At 37.3% G+C, this 20,667-nt stretch overlaps 1 protein-coding gene across 7 annotated transcripts in view; it reads right to left on the bottom strand.

Annotated features, from left to right (window-relative positions):
- Positions 1-20,667, bottom strand: part of FHIP1A (FHF complex subunit HOOK interacting protein 1A) — a 220,458-nt gene that overhangs the window by 154,295 nt on the left and 45,496 nt on the right. For 6 of the 7 annotated variants that reach the window (XR_006887927.1, XM_046656304.1, XM_046656303.1 and 3 more), the window contains exon 2: positions 7,843-7,966. The gene's annotated coding sequence lies outside the window, so the exon portion shown is untranslated. Of the gene's footprint in view, positions 1-7,842; positions 7,967-11,629; positions 11,774-20,667 lie in introns of all 7 variants that reach the window. The other variant, XM_046656299.1, reaches the window with a different exon arrangement.

Raw genomic sequence — 20,667 nt, 5'->3', positions numbered from 1 at the left:
TGTGTGTGTGTGTGTGTGTGTGTGTGTGTGTGTGTGTGTGTGTGTGTATACTGGAATATTACTCAGCCATTGAAAAACACAAAATCATCCCATTTGCAACAACATGGATGGATCTTGAGGGTATTATGTCAAAACAAAATAAGCAAAAAAAGATAAACACCGTATGATTTCACTCATATGTGGAAGGTAAACAAACACATGGATAAGGAGAACAGATTAGTGGTTACCCAAGGGGAAGGAGTTGGGGGGTGGGCGAAAGGGGAAAAAGGGCACATATGTACAGTGACGGATAAAAACTAGACTATTGGAGGTAAGCAAGATGCAATCTACACAGAAACTGATATATAACACTGTACACTTGAAATTATACAATGTTCTAAACCAATGTGACCTCAATAAAATAATTTAGAAAAAGAAAAAGCACTTAACCCAAACTGTTGGAAGGTAAATGGGATCAGAGACGGCTTTCCAGGTGATACGATATTTAAGTTGAGACCTGAAAATGGACATGGTAGTATGGTAGTGTTAGCCAGGCAAATGGGGCAGTGAGGGAAGAGTATTTCACAGACAGGGAATAGCAGGTGCAAAGGCCCAGAAGAAGGAGAGAAAACAGGACACATTATAGGGAGTGCAAGTTTACTGTGGCTGCAGCACAGAAGTGGAGCGGGAGTGAGGAGACACTCGTCTTAGGGACTGCCAAGATGTCACCCGTCTCTGGGCCAGACTAGACTCTGATTTTTTTTTATTGTTCTTTTATTACAATAAATAGAAATTAAGGATCAAAAGATAGCGTTTTCCTTTTATTTTCTAATTCTCAAAGTGTCAGGTACTACCCAGATATTCCCTACACTCTTCTAGCTCTCTGCCTTACGGTGAGATTCTTCAGATGTCTGAAGTGTCCTATGCTGAGGATGAGTGGTGCCTGCTTCACAATGAAGGGGATAACAGAGGGTTTGTCTAGCACCGGATGACTGATGGTGGAGTGGTTAGGCTGCTGAATGCCGAGAAGTGTCATGATGAGATTTACTACCAGGAAGAATAATACTCTGACAATAATACAAAGACATGGATGGGAAGAGGACACCAATTACAACAGTGGAGGCAAGAGATGATAGAGACCTGAACCAGAACACTTACAGTGGAATGCAGAGAAGTGGAAGCACACTTCTACAAGAGATTTAGTAGGTGGACTCAAGAGGTCTGACCAGACATGCAGGAGAAAGAGGGCAAAGTAAAGGGGGAATCCTAGGTTTCCGGCTTGAGCTGCTGAGAAAGGAAGGCAGGAGAGCACAATAATGAAGACTACATGCTCTGGGATTCCATCTGCACCAATTAACAGTTTTGCGACTTTGGGAAAGTTACTTAAACTCCACGCACTTCAGTTTCCGCATCTGTATAATGGGAATAATAACAGACTCTATCTCAAAGGATTTTGTGAGGAGTTACATAAAAGTTCTCAGAACACTGCCTGGCATGCAGGAAATGCCAGATCAATGTTAGCTACATAAAGGGTGATGATGACGCCATTCAGCAAGACAGGGGACACAAGAGGAGGCACAGAATTCATGGGAAAAGGATGGTGAGTTCCATTTTGGATATGTTAACTTGATCTACCTGTGGGACATCCAGTAGGCAGCTGATTATATGGGGCTAAAGCTCAGAAGAGAGTTGTGAGAGTCAGATGCTGCTTTATAAAGGGTGGTGTCACGGTGACACTGGAGCAAGGACCTGGCAGACATGAAGAAGCAGGCCCTGAGGGGACAGCATGTAGGTGAGACGCGGAAAAAAGAAAAGAACTTGGGCAGTTCCTAGGGAACACTGACAATCAAGGGATGGACAGAGGAAAAAAGATTGAGAAGGAACAGCCACTGAGACAAGAGGAAGACCTGTAAAAAATAATTCTAATTTTAACAAGGTGGCACCATTAAAGAAAGAAACACAAACATGAATGACAGTGAGAAAGGATAAACATCATCATGCACTGGGAACAAGCTTACAGACTGGAAATAAAGGATAGGGACAAAAAATAACATCTCAATAAAAAGTGATATTCCCTAAGAATCAGTATTTACAGTTTATTAACTATTTTTAGAAACTACTTAGAAGAACCATATAATGAAATCTCCAAGTTTACAAGAGTCAGAAAGCTCTTTTCGAGAGTGAACTGCCTTACCTATGAGGATAAGCCTCAGAGAAATCTCATAGTAATCTGAGTAGGCAAGAAAGAATCATGTTTTTCAAGGCAAGAAATCAGAACATAATGGCTTCAGTGAAAAATAATCCAAACTGCATTTTTCAAATAAAGTTCTGGCCCCCAAGCCTTCAGCTACTGAACCCAAAAAAGCCATTTTAAACCACACCACTTTGGGGCTTGAAGAAAACTCAGAGATATCCATTGGTCCGGATCACAGATTTGAGAACTATTTTGGAGAGCTTGCTGAAAAGCAGATAATTGAGTCATCTGAGACCTACTGAATCAGAATCTCAGGGTATGAGGTTAGGAAAACTATTCTGCTTTTGAAATTTTTTAAACAAGCTCACCAGATAATTCATGTGCCCACCAATGTTTGAGAACTCCTGACCTACCTGCTCAGGAGACCAAAGGCTAGAGAAAATGAATGGCTTGGACAACAGCACAGAGCTAACAGAGTGTCTAGGGCAGTTCTCAAACTTCAACACGCTTCAGAATCACCTGGAGGACTTGTTAAGTACAAATTTCTGAGCTCTGCCCTAACAGTTTCTGATTCAGCCCAAGAATCTACATTTCTAACAAGTGTCCAGGTGAAGCTGCTGCTGCTTATCTGGGGACCACACTTGGAGAACCTCTGGTCTACACTAGAGTCTTTAGAGACTTTTCTCCGAGCACATCAATTCAATGCAGCCTTGTACCCTTAAAGACCAAGAAAAGACAGGGTATTTTTCAGGAATGATGTTGAAAATGAAACAAACACGACCAAACATATATTACATACATTTATTCTAGGCTGTTCTGGTCATTTTGAAGACACACACAGAGCTGGAAAAGATCCAAACTAAGCTAGAATGAAATTATAAGGGTCAGGGAACACATGAAGACAAAAATGACTAAATAAATAAAAAGACTAAATTCACAAAAGAAGGTAGAGGTAGACCATGATTTTAAAATCTACAAAATTTTGAAAAGATGTGTAGAATGAACAAATTTCAGAATTATATAAGGTTAGGTAGCTGGTTTGATTACTTGACAGTAAGAAGTCATTTTTAGGTCTCTTTTTGCATTATTTACTCAGAAAAGCTAGTCCCGAACCAGTCTCGAGGCTAGATTTTTATTCAAAACTACTTTTGAAAATGGTTTCCCACTGGTTCCACACAAATCCAGAGAAGCCACAGAAAAACATTCCTCACTTACCACCTCAATTCTGCATGACGCAGACGTCCCGGTATCACATTAGAAGGGACAGCATTCTAATGCTGCCATAACTGCTACTCTTTTCTCATGCAGACAGATCTTAACCCTGAAATACTGTATTCAAATGTATAATTCTCTCAACAGCTCAGAATATCTGTAATTGCCTCTGTCTACCTGCTATTTGTCTCACTGTTCTGAGAACACATCCAAAATTCATAACAGATGAATTCCACTGACAGCATCTCCTCAGGACTATCATACACATTTTATATCATATTGTCTTCAACCCTTTTCAAACCCATTTTCCACTTGTGGTTCTTGCTGTGCTACCTTTAGTATTTGCTATCATTTCCCCTGAAGAAAGTAATACATGAGTGTTACATCCTTTCATTATCCATGTTATTCCTACACCTGCCTAAACTGCTGCCTCGACCTTAAAATATCCTCACACAGGCTTTCCTCTTAGTTACATATGTTTGCTTTTGTATTCTCCCCACTCAACTCCCAACACCCTCCTGTCCTCCCAAAAATAACCTCACTTCTAAGGGCACAATATCTGGTTTTTGACCTTTTCAAAACCAGTGTAAATATCATTCTGTCAACACACATATTGCTTTTTAGAGCTGAGAGGCAAAAACAGGTTCCAAGTAACTTCTCCTACAGATAGGTGATTGGTTCGAGCTGGCTATAGGTTTTTCCTTGGATTCATTACTGGTTATTTTTTACCATGAGAATGTTGATTCCGTTTATGGCCCTGAAACTAAAGCTCCCTAAAACACAGAGGATCTCTCAGGGGCTGGAGTTAACTAGAAAAAGCCTTATAACAGGACACACACATGCTCACACACACATCTACCTGAAGACCAAAACTCAGAGTTTGCCATAATCAAATCCCAAATATAAGAAGTCACTGCCCACCAAATAACTAACATAAAACTTAAACACAGGCTCTATGCTTACCACAATTATTAAATCTTAGTCTAAGTTGAGCTTCAAATCTACATAACATCCTTTTGTTTCTGAAATATTTTCTTAATTAGAAATAGGGGACATTATGAGAATTCCTACATAGACGCAACATAGCCATTTATGATTGTCTGCTTTTCTTTTTCTTATCCTAAACTATCCTTAAAAGCATAAACTTCACTTCAACAAATAGCGTTGGGAAAATTGGATATCCACATTCAAAGGAATGAAGTTGGATCCTTAATTTACACCATATACAAAAATTAACTCAAAATGGATCAAAAACTTAAAATAAGGGCTAAAACTATAAAACTCTTAGAAGAAAACATAGAGGGAACGCTTCATGATGTTGGATAGGGTAATGATTTCTTGGCTATGACAGCAAAAGCACAAACAACAAAAGTGAAAATAAATAAGTTGAACTACATCAAAATTTAAAACTTCTGAGCATCAAAGGACAGAATCAACAGAGTGAAAAGGCAACCTACAGGATGGGAGAAAATATTTGCAAACCATATATCTGGTAAGGGCTAATAATCCGGATTATGTAAAGAACTCCTACAACTCAACAAAAAAAAAGACACATGACCTGATTAAAAAATAGGCAAAGGACTTAACTAAACATTTCTCCAAAGAAGGTATACAAATGGCCAACAAGCATATGAAAAGATGTTTAACATCACTAATCATTAGGGAAATCAAAACCGCAAGACAACACCTCACCATCAGGATGGCTACTATCAGGAAAAAAAAACAGTGTTGGCAAGGATGTGGAGAAACTGGAACTCTTGTGTACTATTGGTGGGAATGCAAAATGGTACGGCTGCTGGGGAAAACAGTATGGTTGTTCTTCAAAAAATTAAAAATAGAATTACCATATGATCCAGTAATTCCACTTCTAGATATATACCCAAAATAGCTGGAAGCAGGAATTCAAAGAGATATGTATACACCCATGTACATAGCAGCACTATTCACAAAAGCCAAAGGCTGAAGCAACAGTAACGCCCATGGATGGATGAATGGATAAACAAAACGTGGTGTGTATAGAAATGCAGTGTGGGGGGAAATGGGGAGTTGTTGTTTAATGGGCATAGAGTTTCAGTTTTGCAAGATGAAAACATTCTGGAGATTCGTTGCAAAACAATGTGAATATACTCAACAATACTGAACTATACACTTAAAATGGTTACAATGGTAAATTTCATGTTGTGTATTTTAATAATTTTTTAGTATAAATTTAATAGAATATTTCATACCAATAAATGTTTTAATAAAGAAACAAGCATGTGAAAATAATAGCATTAACTTATAAATCTATAGTCAGATTTATTTTACATAAAATACGTTATCTCTCAATATTAATGCACAGAGAACGTTACAATATTGTATACATCTTTTTTTTTTAAAGATTGACACCTGAGCCAATAACTGTTGCCAATTTTTTTTTTTCCTTCCTCTTCTTCTTTTTCTCCCCAAAGGCCCCCAGTACACAGTTGTGTATTCTAGTTGTGAGTGCCTCTGGTTGTGCCATGTGGGACGGCGCCTCAACACAGCTTCATGAGCGGCACCATGTCCACGCCCAGGATCCAAACCAGCGAAACCCTTTGCCGCCAAAGCAGAGAGCATGAACCCAACCACTCAGGAATGGGGCTGGCCCCTATTGTATATATCTTTTAAAGTAAAAGTATAATCTGTTTGTAAAATTGAAAATATCTAAAAATTAACACACTTTATACACAAAGCTTACACTCTGTAAAATTAACAAATTTATAGGAATGATTACTAACGAATGTACAGGAAAATAACTTCATATCAAAAGCTACTGTTTCATTTCATGTTAATACTCCCTTTCATTTGGGGGATTCAAAAAGCTTCACAAAATCTCAGGGTACTATAAAGAAAGGATTTCATCTGAACCATACATTGCACAGCAAAACTTTCATCACAATGTTTACTGAAAAATGCTCGACTGGATGCTAAGTGTAGTGTAGCATTGACTCCAGGGGCCTCCAACGCCTACCCCATTTACTCTTTACCCTCAACTTGAATAAGATACCTGAAGTACAACTTATTAGCAAATTTGAAGAGCAGATATTTCATAAAACTTAGTATTTGGGGGCTGGCCCCGTGGCCGGGTGGTTAAGTTCGCGCGCTCCGCTGCAAGCGGCCCAGTGTTTCGTTGGTTCGAATCCTGGGCGCGGACATGGCACTGCTCATCAAACCACGCTGAGGCAGCGTCTCACATGCCACAACTAGAAGGACCCACAACGAAGAATATACAACTATGTACCGGGGGGCTTTGGGGAGAAAAAGGAAAAAAATAAAAAAATAAAATCTTTAAAAAAAAAAAAAAAAAAAAAACTTAGTATTTGGCATCTAGATGTCAAAAATAGATTTATCCATTTGAATACAAGGAAAAATATATCCATTTTGTATTTAGACAAAGTTCAAAGTGCAGTTTTATTCAACTACAGTCTCAATTTGATCTAATAATAAGCTAACACATAACCCTGTGTCAAAACAGTATACGAAAAACACTGGCATTGTTTTATGCAAAGCAAAAATCAAGAAAATAACTATGTAACATATTTAAATCAAAAAATACAGAGATTAGGTAAAAGTATGATTTTATTGTCCTGGGGCTGTTAATCTTTGGTGGTACTTACTTGTGAAATGCACATTCCAAAATTCTGCCCCCTACCATTCTGATTCTGATACACTAGATTGAGGCCTAGTAATATGAATTTTTCATGTGCATTTTTAACAAGAACTCTAATAGCACTTTGAGAAACAATGAAAAACACACCGATGGTAAGATGCCAACTACAATGACGTCGAGGTATACCTTATTAGGATGTTTAGATCTCATCTTATTTAACCTGATTAATACAGGAACCCTTGCTACAATACTCACAGATTAATTGAGTGATTGATTTTAATAAGAAAGTATATCAACATTTACATAGTCAAATAAATAACATATGCTTCTCTGTAAGCTACAAGCCTAATCACTTATTTTAACAATATAACCATTATCCGAAACTTAGTCACCTCTTCTTAGAACTAACTTGCAATACAGTGTATGAGCCTTCAAACACATGTACAAATTAGAATTTAAAAAAATTGGTTTATTAGGTTATTGCTCCTTCTGGTTTTTGATCAAAATTAGAGCTCCCCAGACTCATCACCCTAGCTCTAAAGGAGGTTAGACTACTTCCCAAATACATCCTCACAGGGTTGAGATTTTTCACCACAGAAAACAGGAGGTTTAAAAGAATGCTACCAGAGAATGAAGGTGCAGTTTCTCAAAGAAAAAAAATTTTTAATGTTTTGAGTAGAGGATAGAGTATAGCTTCTCAAAAAGACTGTTTTGAACAAGATAATGTTCACTTGGATGTATAAATTCAAGTAGGCTCATTTTTTTTAAGTATATGATTGAACGTGACTGAACACATATCAATAGTAATAAGAAAAGAAGACATTACCTGTGATCACTCTCTTCAAGAGCCTACTGCCGGGTTGTAGTTTCTCACCTCACTCTATTAGAGGGACAGAAAAGATTCCTCCAACACTTGGCACTGCTGGAACCTCCCAGAAGACTTTCAAAATCTATAGAAAGGAATAAAAAAGGTTCCACAATCATTAATAAACTGCAAAAACCCAATCTAAGTTTCTCTAGTTTTCTTCCCCTACCATTTACCATCATTTGCTGTGCACTGGGTTCTCTGCAGGTTGCACTTATCTTTATTATTAAAAAAATTATAAGCAAAAAGTAAAATCTTTATTTAGAAATCTGAATGGTAGCCAAAAATGAGAGACTCATGCTGGGTAGCAGAAAGTAGAGAAGGATTCTTCCATCCTCTAGGAGATGCTAATTATATGCTTCTTTTAGAAGAGAAAAAAAATATGAAGCTAAATAAATCCATATCCATGCATCAGCAGCATCATATTAAGATAATGACAACAAAATATAAAATAGCAAAGTGAGGACCACAAATAACTTTCATAAACAACTTGTTTTTTTAAAGCTTGCTGTTTTTTGGGTTTTTTTTAAAGACTGGCACCTGAGCTAACAACTGTTGCCAATCTTCTTTTTTTTTCCTTCTTCTTTTTCTCCCCAAAGCCCCCGAGGACATGGTTGTGTATTCTAGTTGTGAATGCCTCTGGTAGTGCTATGTGAGACGCCATTCAGCATGGCCTGACGAGTGGTGCCATGTCCGCGCCCAGGAATCGAACTGGCAAAACCCTGGGCCACCGAAGCGGAGCACGTGAACTTAACCACTCAGCCACGGGGCCAGCCCCAACAATTTTTTTTAAATGTGCAATACTCCCAAAATATTCCCTGGTACCTTTGACCTATCTGGACATTGACAGTTGAAAGCTCAGGTTTTTGCCATCTCATAGGCAAAGTTTACTTTGGTCTTAGACACACGTCTCATATCATCAGGCCTAACTGGGAAGATACGTTTCAGAACACAAATGCATGGCTCAATCCATACTGTACAACCAAAAAAACATGAGTTTGAAGAAGGCTGGGAAACTATCCTGCCTGAGAGAAATACAGAGAACCTAGAGGTGTCCAGGAAAGCATAGCAAAGACTAACCCCAAATGCATTAAGTACAAAAGGCAGAAGCTAACGCAAATGTTAAACAAAACCATGAGAAGCCACCATTCAAGATCAATACAGGTGGAAGCTAGAGAAAATTTCCAAGAAAGAGCATTTTTTTAAGAAAGGAATAAATACTATACCTAAATTTAAAACATAGAAACCATTTAAATGCCCAATAAACTGGGGAAGAGTTAAGTAAATGTGACCCCATTCATAATTTACTTAACCACGTTTTTTCAGCCATCAAAAAATTTTGAGTTTATAATAAAATGGGAAAGTGCCATTTATCATATAAAGAAGAAAGAAAAAGAGGAGTACAATGTTGTAATTACATATGATCACAACTACTTATACAAAAGCAAGAAACAAGAAGCAATTTGTTCTGATATAGTTATAAGTATTAGGTAAAATACTTTCCTAACTCTAGATGGGTTAAGGTGAGCAATTCAAGTCAGAGTCTAGTACAACAAATACAGTCAGCCCTCCATATCCACGGGTTCTGCATCCACAGATTCAATCAACTACAAACGGAAAAGCCTTCAATGGGTGCATCTGTACTGAACCTGTACAGACTTTTGTCTTCATTATTCCCTAAACAATACAGTATAACAACTATTTATAGACCATTTACATCGTATTAGGTATTATAAGCAATCTAGAGGAGATTTAAAAGCATATGGGAAGATGTGCGTAAGTTATACGCAAATACTATGCCATTTTATATAAGGGACTCGAGCGAGTGTCCACACATTTTGCTATCTGTGGGGGAGTAGGGGGTCCTGGAACCAACCCCCTGCAGATACCCAGGGATGACTGTACATCTTTTCAAAATCTCTGTGTAACAAGGATTAGGCACTAATGTAATAATTTTTCTGCAACAGTCCAATATATTATTAGATGGTTATATATTATTAAAAGATGGTTCCCTAGAAGTCACTATGAGAGTTTTTGTGTGTGTGTTTGACTACAAATGCCTGAAAGGCTTGAAATGTAATACCTTTTCTTAGACCAAATGTTTCATGAAAGGGAAAAAAAAAAAATAGGGGAGGTGATCTCAACGTGACCTAAATCTTCAAACCTGGGCACAGGAGTGGCAGTGACCAGGCACAAGAGTGAGATGGGGTATGCAAAGTAAAGAATAACATATCATAAGCAAATGAACAAATACTTCATGTCAAAATTTCCTCAGTACCTTCAAATCTGCCTTCTGCACTCTAATCATTAACCGGGGACCTTGCAGTATAATTCATAATCAAATCTCTGGGCATTTAATCGCAAGAGGTCTTAGAAGTAACAGAATTCTACTTCTTCCATAATCCCACAGGAACAGTTTTATTATCATGTACTGGAGAGACACAGGCTCTTCTACTGCCTTTTAAGAACTGCAGATTGCTTCCAGATGCTTTTCAGGTGATTTCAAGTCTTTCCTCATTCTGTGACTCAAATTATGAAAGGGCACCTGTAATTCATGAGAAATACTTCTCCCATCCTAGTGTCCATCATCATACATCCTCTCCTTACACTCTACATTTTTAGGCACTCACACACATATGCTTTTACTTAGGTAATAAGGTATCGCTGTGTATCAGTAAGGACTTCACTGAGAACCACTCTTATATTTTACCAGCATGATTCTGCCAGCAGCAACACTCCGAGACTTAAAGCTGAGTCCTTTGACAGTAATGTACAGAATGACATCGAAAGCAAGGTTAAATGGAACTCAAGTAAATTGAAAGGACTCTCTTAAAATTCACTGGATCTTGATAATTCTCTTGGTTGTCATCTCATTTAAAAACAAAATATGTCTCCCGCTAAAAAGAGGGGAAGTTGGCGGTTAACAATTCAGTCACACTCAAATCTCTCCTCAGGCAAGTGCTTTCCTTCTAACAAAACATTCTACCTCCACATAATAAAATCAAATTCAGGCTCACAATCCTTCTGTGGAATAGCTATGTCACATCCCTAATTTCAACAGAGGAACAAAATTTAAACCTCATTTCCAGATAGCATTAATTCAGTAAATTTAGGCCTCTACTTTGCTGAGTTCAGAAATCTGCTAATAGGGAATGCACAAAAAGCACAGCAAAACCACCAAATGAACACTGTGTGGGTGGGGGGAGGATAATTAATACCCACATCATGGATTTCTCTCTGTATCAGGGAAACAAATGCAGGGAGCGTTTATACAGGAAGTGTGGATTTATCCATAATATTGTATTAATTGACCTGTGTTATAATCAAGTGCTTTTCTGGAGGGTAATCAACAAATGAATCAATCAAGATAGAAGTCTCGAACAACTGAACAAGTTTTCAAATATATGGAGTTGACTCTAACCTAATTATTGAATAATTTCATTCTCCAAAAGAACTGAACTGAGACAGGTTATATTCACATGTGGAAACTTGCAGAGTAAAATAAAATACTCTACATTGGCCCATAATCTTCCCTTAAACATATTATTAATAAGTCAGTCTTAAATGGATAGACCTAAACCCAATTCCTGAATTTTACAGATGATAAAAATGAAGCACAGAGAGGCTAAGTGAACCATTCCAAATTACACAGCTGGTAAATGGTGAAGACAGAGGTAGAACCCATATCTTCTAACCCACAGTGATGCTCTCTTCTCCACGTGAAGCTAACGATTCCCCAACTACCTACCCATTCTGTTGATTTCATTCTTCCCCGTGAACAGCAAAAATTTCAAAGCTCTGGGAAAACTGAATCAAACGACACTTCAATCTTCAATTTCCATTCAATCAATCCCTGAGATTTCACAGTAATTATATAGATTCTCTTCTTTGCCTAAGAAAACAGTGTAATTGGGACAATTTTGAGAAGGTCTCAACCACGAAACAAATTAGTGAGCTGCAGCATATCAGGGAGGAGGAAAAGCAGGCAGAGAGAGAGACTACTGGCATCTTAGAAATGAATCGAGAACGCTGATTTATTAAAATGAATAATGAAGGTGAATAATATCAAAATCTAAGTATTAAAGTGATGTTTCCCAACATGACAAATACTCATAACCTATTTCTTAAAGGAAAAAAAAAGTAATAATCATCATTGTTTAAGGTTCTCTATTCAAATAAATTTGGGGAATGCTGAACTCTAAACATCCCTCTTGAATATTCGGAAAGCACATTACGTGTAGTAAGGCTCTAAGAAGGCCTGTATGAAAGAAGCCTGCTTAGCGTCATTTAATCCAACATTTCCCAATCTTATTTCACCTTTGGTTTGCAGAGCTTGTACTGACATCCTCCAAGAAACATACTTCAGGAAGCACACATAGCATTTTGATGAAGAACATGAGAATGCCACTCATTAAGTAGCATTTTTAGTGAGAAGGGCTTCCTCTTCCAGGCCCAACCGTTAAAAATCAACTCTTGAGATAACGGAACCCTGTGATTACATGAAGATCACGACCACCACCACAAACATGTAGCAAGTGCTAAGTGGAAGGCACTATGCTACCTACAAATTTTTTTTTGAGAAGGAGTGAGGGTGTCTTCAAATTCAAATTATACTCCCCAGAGGCTGTATCTATTCATAAAAAAGCAAAACATTTTTTAACACAACCATATTATATACAGTGTCCTGTATACCTTGCATTTTCCACCAAACAACATATATTAGCGATGTTTCCAAAATGATACATAAAGAGATTCACTGGTATTTTTTTATGACTGGACTATTTTCTATAGTATTGTTGTAATGTAATGTACGTATTCAGTCTCCCGTGGATGAACATTTCAGTTGTTTCCAATCTTTAGCCATTATAACCACTACTACAATAAACATCTTTGTACATAAATTATTTTCTCACCCATATGATATGTATGTATATGTAGGATACATACATAGTATATTTGAATGTGTGTACATCTAGAATGTACATGAGATAAATTTCTAGAACTGAAGTTTCTAGTCAAAGGACATGAGATTTTTCATACTACAGATTTTGCCTAATTACCCACTAAAGAGACTACCATTTTGCACTCATAATCTCTACAGAGTAGATTATTAAACTTTTTAATTTTTGCCCATCTAATAGTGATCAACAGTACCTCAGTATAGTTGTAATGTGCATAGCTCTTATAATGAGTGGAGTTACACATCTTCTCATATGTTTAAAAGCCACTGTTATGTCCCTTCCTGTAGAATATTTGTCCATTTTTCTATTGGATTGTTGGACTTTTTCTTATGGATCTGTAGCTCTTTATTGGGGAAATCAGTCCCCTTGTGATATCACAAGTAAAAATTTTTCCCAATTTTCTTGTTCTTTGTCTTCATGCAGGATTTTTTCAGGTTTTTTTTTTTTTTTATGTAATCAAGTTTATCAATCTCTTTTATGGCTTCTCAGTTTTCTGTCTTACTTAGAAAGGCCATACTCCAAGATTATAAAATAATTTTCCCATGCTTTCTGCTATAACTTATTTTTTTTTAATTTCTATTGACTATAGACTGATTTTGGCTTAACACTTGAGATATTGCTCTAAATAGTTTTTTCTTTTTCCCTCAGATGGCCACCTGTTTATCCCACTAGTACTTATTGAACAGAGTATCTTTCTCCAATTAATTTGAAAGACCATCTTTATCATATGCTAAATATGGCATCTGGTAATACCAATGTTTCGATTACTGTAGCCTTACAGTATGTTTCTGTAACCACAGGCCTTCCAGGACCAGTTCCACTGACCCTATCTCTTACTAACAGAGTGATTAAGAATTGTCTTTCGGAAAAACTGCAGTCACGTAGCCAGAGCATGTGTAAAAGAAATCGTGATCTGAAACAATCTCGGAATTAAAGAGCCTCCTCCCCCACGGAACCTAAGGACCAGGACATGATGGGAACTTGAAGGTTGGACTCTTACCAGAAGCGAGGGGTCCCTCACTCAGGAAGGTACGGTGTTCAAATTCCTTCCCCACCTCATCAAAAATGTTTAGAACCCCATCACAAATGTTTAGAACCCTGTCATAAATGTTTAAAGCCCTTCCATAAATGCTTGAAGCCCACCAATCAAAACCTGACCCACTAGCATTTCTGCGTGCCAGCCTGTTCTCCCTAACCTCTTAAATTTCAGCTCAAATCCTGAATAGGGGAGACAGATCTGAGGGCATGTGCCCCGTCTCTCTGCAGATTGATCTCACAGAATTAAAGCTGATTTCTCCCCACAAAGGCTGATGCCATAATTAATCAGCTTGTTTATGTGCATTGGGCAGAGTACCCCAATTTTGTGCAGTAACATTTCAAATCTCTTTTTCAGAACTGTCCTATTTGTGCTTATTTATTTTTCCATATGAACAAAGAATAAGGTTGTTTAATCCCCTCCTAAAAATTTTGCTATTTTTAATGGAACTATGTTAAACATACACATTAATTTAAGGAGAACTGGCATCTTTATATCCAAGAATATGACAGGCATTTTCACATCTTTTTTGTATCCCTCAGGAGCATTTTCAAATGCCTTCATATATATCATACATATTTCTTAAGTTTATTCTTAGGTATTTTACCCTTTTTTTAAGTTAGTGGTTTTTTCTTCCACTACATCTTCAAACTAGTTATTATTAGTGTATATGAAATCTACAAATTTTGACTTATTATTTTGGTAACCATGCACATTTATAAATGACCTTATTCTTTATAATTAGTTTTTCACTTGATTCTCTTGGGTATTCTAGTCATATTGTGCTATCGTTTGTGAATAATGTTCACTTACCTCCTTTCTGGTTTTTATACCTTTGTAACTTCATTTTCTTTCTCTTGTCCAACTACACTGACTTGTGATTCCAAACACCATTAATAAATACTGAAAGTAGTGGACATCCTTATTTTCTTACTGACTTTAATGGAAATGTTCTCAAACTTCCTATTAAGCCTGAGATAGTTTTTGGATTGAGATGGACATACATTATTCTGCTAAGGATATTTTCCTACTATATTTTTAGGGGTTTTTAAAAAAATCAATAACTGGTATTGAATTTTATCATACACCTTTTCTATCAAAATGACCATATGATTTTTTTATACATATATTTAATAAGATGTTGAATGTCATTAACAAATTTCATACTACTGAACTTGCATTACCAAAACAATCCTCACTTGTTATGGTGTATTATTCTTATAATGTGTGCAAAGTTCATATTAAATGTGTCATCTCACTCAATTTTCTAAGCAACCCCACAAGGTGGGTACTAACATCCCGGCTGTTCTGGCCCTCGCTCACTGTACTCCAGCTCTCCTCCTCACTGCTCCTGACACACACCTAGCTTGCTCTGACTTCAGGTACCGTGCAGTGCCTGCCAGGCTTGCTGTTCCCTGAGATCCTCTGTCCCCAGATAGCCTCATGTATCATTCCTCTCTACATTTATTTCTCTGCTTACAGGTCACCTCAAGACAGAGGTCTTCCCTGTCTACCCCACATAAAACAGAAAGAAACCACCTTACAATCTCATCACTCTCCCTGAGATCCTGTTTCATTTTTGTTTGTAGCAACTGTCATCATCTGTCACATATATTTAATTTATATTAATTTATATTCCACTTCCTTCAGTAGAACATAAGCTCCATGAGAGCAGGGGTTTTGTCTGCTAGGCTCACTGCTCACTTCCCAGAACCAAGAACAGGCCTGACACATAGAGATTATTTAACATTTGTTAACTGAACAAATGAACAAATGAAATGAATGAATGAATATCCACTCATAGATAAGAAAACTGAAGCTTAAAGAGGTTAAGTGACTAAAATCATACAGTGGCAGAGCTGGGACTGAAACCCAAGTCTAACTTTCAGCTGTCTACGCTTAACCCTTAAAACAAATGACAGGCCATTTTAGGCCACAGAAAATGCTCATGTAATCTTATGAATACTAAAGGGCAAGTTAGTGACTCTATTGAAAGTCAGAAGACAATTGTAGATGGTCCCTGCACAAGGTAAGTGAAAGAATCAGGAGATGGCATCCAAAGAATTCCCTGGAAATTATGGGCATTCTCTCTCCTCTCTAAATACCCATGTGCCTCAGAGCAAGCATCATAAAGCTCTGACCTGCATCCACATGTGTCCTTAGATATCCGGAAGATAAAACTGGATGCTTCAGGGCTCACTGGCCATTAAATACGTGTTTACTACCAGTGCTGGCAGACACAAGGACTAGAAGTACACTCCCTCAGGGACCAGCCATATTACAACCAGCACAGACATAAAAGACCTGGCTTTGAAAATTATTTGCTCTTTCAAAGTCTAAGAATCATCTTTGGTTTTAACAGGCAATTTACAATTAGATATTTTTCATGTTCTTTCCCTCGTCTATCATTGGGGTACTTGCTTGAATCAACTTTAGGCTGGAAACAAAATTTTACAAATCTCCATTTCTGACATTAAACAGTATCTTTAATTTTTTTTTCCAGAATTCAGTCAAAACAAGTATTTTAGAACTGTGGGGCTGATCCAACATTGCAATGTGTCACATTTAATTCCATCAATGTAAAGAATAATGAGCAAAGATTGAGGTAGTGAAGCATAACTAAATGTTTTGAACCTGTGAATTTAAAAAGCAAAGCTCATTTATGTTATTTCTAAACAGTAAATAAAATCACTTTCCAACATTTCACTGTCAAATTACAGTAATTTTTCCGCCAGCACATACTTTAGGAATGCCACAAAAAGGACTTTTCTAACAGTTCATTCTATTGCTAACCTTCTAAATATTTCTCTCATTGGCTTCTATTCAAAGGTAAATGGAAGGCAGTAAAATTTATGGAAAATATATTCAACTGCTTAAAATACATCAACTAAAAGAAAAAAGATTTTAGAGCTATGTTATGTGTTGTGAAATTATATCTCCTTTACTTAGTTTCCAGTTTCAACGAAAGGTAAAAAAATTGACAGACTGGTCAAGTTCCAAATCACCTCCTACACAGAGCCCAACTCTTTCACCTCAAATTCTCACCTTGGTCAAGGCCAGAGTAAATACCTGTCCTTCACATTTTTACACAAAGTCACTTTGTGTGCCTCAAATACAAGCTTTCACACCAGGGAAGAAGCGAATTCCAGTGCACTGGACAAATTTCCGCTCTCTTAAACTAGCCTGTTGATCGTTCCCCTGATTTTCTCCGCTGTCAAGACAGTGAAAGGAAGAAAAGGATCTTTCTGTAAAAACTGTAAACTGCAACCAGATAAGTTTGCTCTTTAAGCAATTCACAGAGAAAGGTAAAATAAAACTCCGGTTTAGGTTTAAAATTTAGCTATGAAAATTATACGCTAGGACTTGACCAACATGTTGCAAGATTTTAATAAAATAAGATTATTAGAGCGAAGTCAACCGAAGTCAAATTTTACATTTCATGAGCCAAGGAAGAGACATTAAGAACTTTTTTAAGTAACATTTAAAAGATTCCATACTTTATAAAATTAAGAAGAAAATGACAGTTGTACCAGTTCAGTTCAGAAATGCCTTCAAATAGAGAATTTAGGGAATCTAAAGACCATTGACGATATAAAAAAAAAAGAAGACTAAAGGCTTAAAATCCTTTTTATAACGAAAGATTAATAATGAGAAAAATTCAACTTAATAAAATGCAGCTTAATATAAAAAAATAATTTATTCATCTTGCATAATACTATTTCATTTTATTTAGTTCTTTCTCTAAGAATTCCAGAGATTTTTATAATATTGTCCACTTAATCCTTCATTTACCAGTATAAAAGGAAAAAGCATTGCTATTATCATTTGCAAACCTGCAAGAGATTTTAGTAACAAAAAAAAGATATAGTTTCAGCAAACTTCAATCAAAGAAGACAGGAAGTACACTCTTTTTTGGCTTGGGTTTCTTGGAGGAGATGGGAGTGAAACATACAATAAAAACGGAAATATACGCCATCTAGGACTGGCTTAAGTAAGCAAACAGATCTGGAGTTTATTGGGCCAACGGTCTTGCCGCGCATGGACCTACAGGAAAAACAAGTTTGGCAGACTCCCAGTTCACACTCCAATATTTGAAAACACCTTTTTTATATTAAGTTATATCAAGTGCATGTTTTATAATTCTAATAGGCTAACATCGGGTATCACCACTTACATTTCTGTCTTTGAATCTTAGAAGCAAGAAATGTTCAGAAGCATGTGGTAGCTGACAAAATTCTAACTTTCATATGAAATCCCTAACAGAAAACATTAAGACAACGAAGTAAATGGAGCAGGAGAAAGAAAATCCACCATTTTCAGAGGTGGAATCAAAAAAGAGAGTGAAGTACATATCCTTTGCAGTCACAGGGCATCTTGTACATGTCTCTATTAATATTTGTTTATGTTTTTATCTCCCTAGGAGGCTATGATCTCCTCCAAGGCAAGGACCTGGGTTTATATCATCCCAGACTATCAACCATTGAATTCAAATAAATGAACCAAGTGTTGAGTCAATTAACCTTTCTTAAATTCTCCTGACAAAAAATATTCACAACATTTGTGTTATATAAATTTTATCTGAATTAAAAAGAAACTCCCCCCAAAAAGAAAAAAATCATGGCCTGAAACGCATGTTAAAAGTCAACTGGCAGGGAAACGGCTTTTTAAAATTATTAAGGCAGGGGCCAGCCCAGTGGTGCAGCGATTAAGTGCACATGTTCCACTTTGAAGGCCTGGGGTTTGCCGGTTCGGATCCCAGATGCGGACACAGCACCGCATGGCACACCATGCTCTGGTAGGCGTCCCACATATAAAGTAGAGGAAGATGGGCACGGATCTTAGCTCAGGACCAGTCTTCCTCAGCAAAAAGGGGAGGTTTGGCAGCAGATGTTAGCTCAGGGCTAATCTTCCTTAAAAAAAACAAAAAAGCTTTAAATTATTAAGGCAAACCTACTTTAAAGTCAGATCATAAGTCTCTGGACTCTAACATAAGGGTAATATGTTTTAAAATAAACAATAAGCCTTGTAATCACAAGGTATTTCCTAACCCTACATATGTCCAGAGCCCTTAACTGTCCAGACAGGTGAATACACAACCTCAAAACACCCATTAAGCTATGGGTGGTTTCTGGGTCAGCTGATGGCATGCCATTGAAACTGACTGATGCTCTTTATTTAGATACAAACAGATTCTATAATATTAGGTTTCACCATAGGAAACGTGGATTGGGAGTATGGGTTTTTTCCTCACAGGAAAAAATACACTAATGTTTAAAAAGAAAGAATGATGCTAGGCCAGTCCCGATTGCCTGGTGGCTAGGGTTTGTCGCGCTCTGCTTTAGTGACGTGGGTTTGGTTCCATGACACAGAACCACACCACTCATCTGTTAGTGGCCATGCTGTGGTGGTGGCTCACATAAAAAAAGAGGAAGATTGGCAACAGATGTTAGCTCAGTGCAAATCTTCCTCAGCAAAAAAAAACAAAAAACAAAAAGAATGATGCCAAGAGAGATCTGGAGTTAAAAGGAACTTCAGGAAATCCAGAGGCCTGCTCTGCTTCAGGCTCCCTCCTAGCCACAAGCATTTAATCTATTCTGCTTCTTCCAAGAAATGTAAAGACCACCACCATGGGTGGAGGCCTGATTGACTGAGACATGGCCCTGGAGCTCCTAAACGAAGCATCTGCCCTTCATCTCCCTCAATCTCCACTGCATCTGCACCCAGTGAAGATCGAAACAACAACAACAAAAATCTTATCCAGGTAAAAACATGGTTTTGGGCACTGTGCTGTGACTTTGAAAGGTCACATTCACACCAGTCAGCATTTGAGGCAATTAGCTAACATCATGCCCACTGTCTCTGCCCCACAAACTAAAATCCTGGGGAAAAAATGCAGTGTGGCCACAGGCCAAAGAAAGAAAACAAAAAACGTCAGTAAAAGATGCAGAGGACGAAGATATTATTATTAATTACCCAGTCTCAACTCCTAATACTGACATCAACAGCTTCAAGAACACAGAGCTTTCACGTGACCCATCAGATTTCACTTGATAGACTGTAAGACGGCAGGGCAGAAACCCTCTTCTCTTTATTTTCACTGTTGTTCAAACCACAAATGTACAAACTCTAAAATTAATACATATAATTTATATTCCTCCCCCCAAAAAAGTCTAAATAACATTAATATGCATATTCCTGACAGAAATAAGGAGTCACTTGCTCAAAGTTAACTGTCATAATCAAACCTCTGACTTGCTGACAGAAAGAACCACTACCCTACACACTAATGCCTTTTCTACCCACGCACTGCCAGGAAACTGAAATAAAATGATGGACATCTTGATGTCCTTTTTAGTGACCCCATTGAAGTGAAATAGTAATTCAAGTCAGGACAAGAATCTTTATAAGAAGTTTTCTAAGCACAAATACTCCTTTTGGAAAATGCTCTGGCCCTAAGCCCTCAGCACAGATACCTTTTATGTGCCAGCCTGCCTTTACACACAGAATATCATTATGGAATCACAGACACAATGCATTCGCAAAATAAAAGTAAATTAAATATCCACATATACAGCTTTCTTTTCTGCACTATTAGACAAAAAGCACAAGTAGAATAAGTGAGGCACTGACCTCTAGCTTGAACACAAATGGAATTACCCTACCACACATTATTTAAAAATGCAAAGCACAATCTCAAGTTAATTTGTCACTTGGAGAAATCGCTGTGCTTTTATGATAAGAATTCATTTATGAGAAGCTCTTAGCACAATTTTCCCCTTAACCTTCTCA

Source organism: Equus quagga, chromosome 3, assembly GCF_021613505.1.
Source record: "Equus quagga isolate Etosha38 chromosome 3, UCLA_HA_Equagga_1.0, whole genome shotgun sequence".
NCBI classification, from domain to species: Eukaryota; Metazoa; Chordata; class Mammalia; order Perissodactyla; family Equidae; genus Equus; species Equus quagga.
This window is presented reverse-complemented; position numbering and strand designations above follow the sequence as displayed.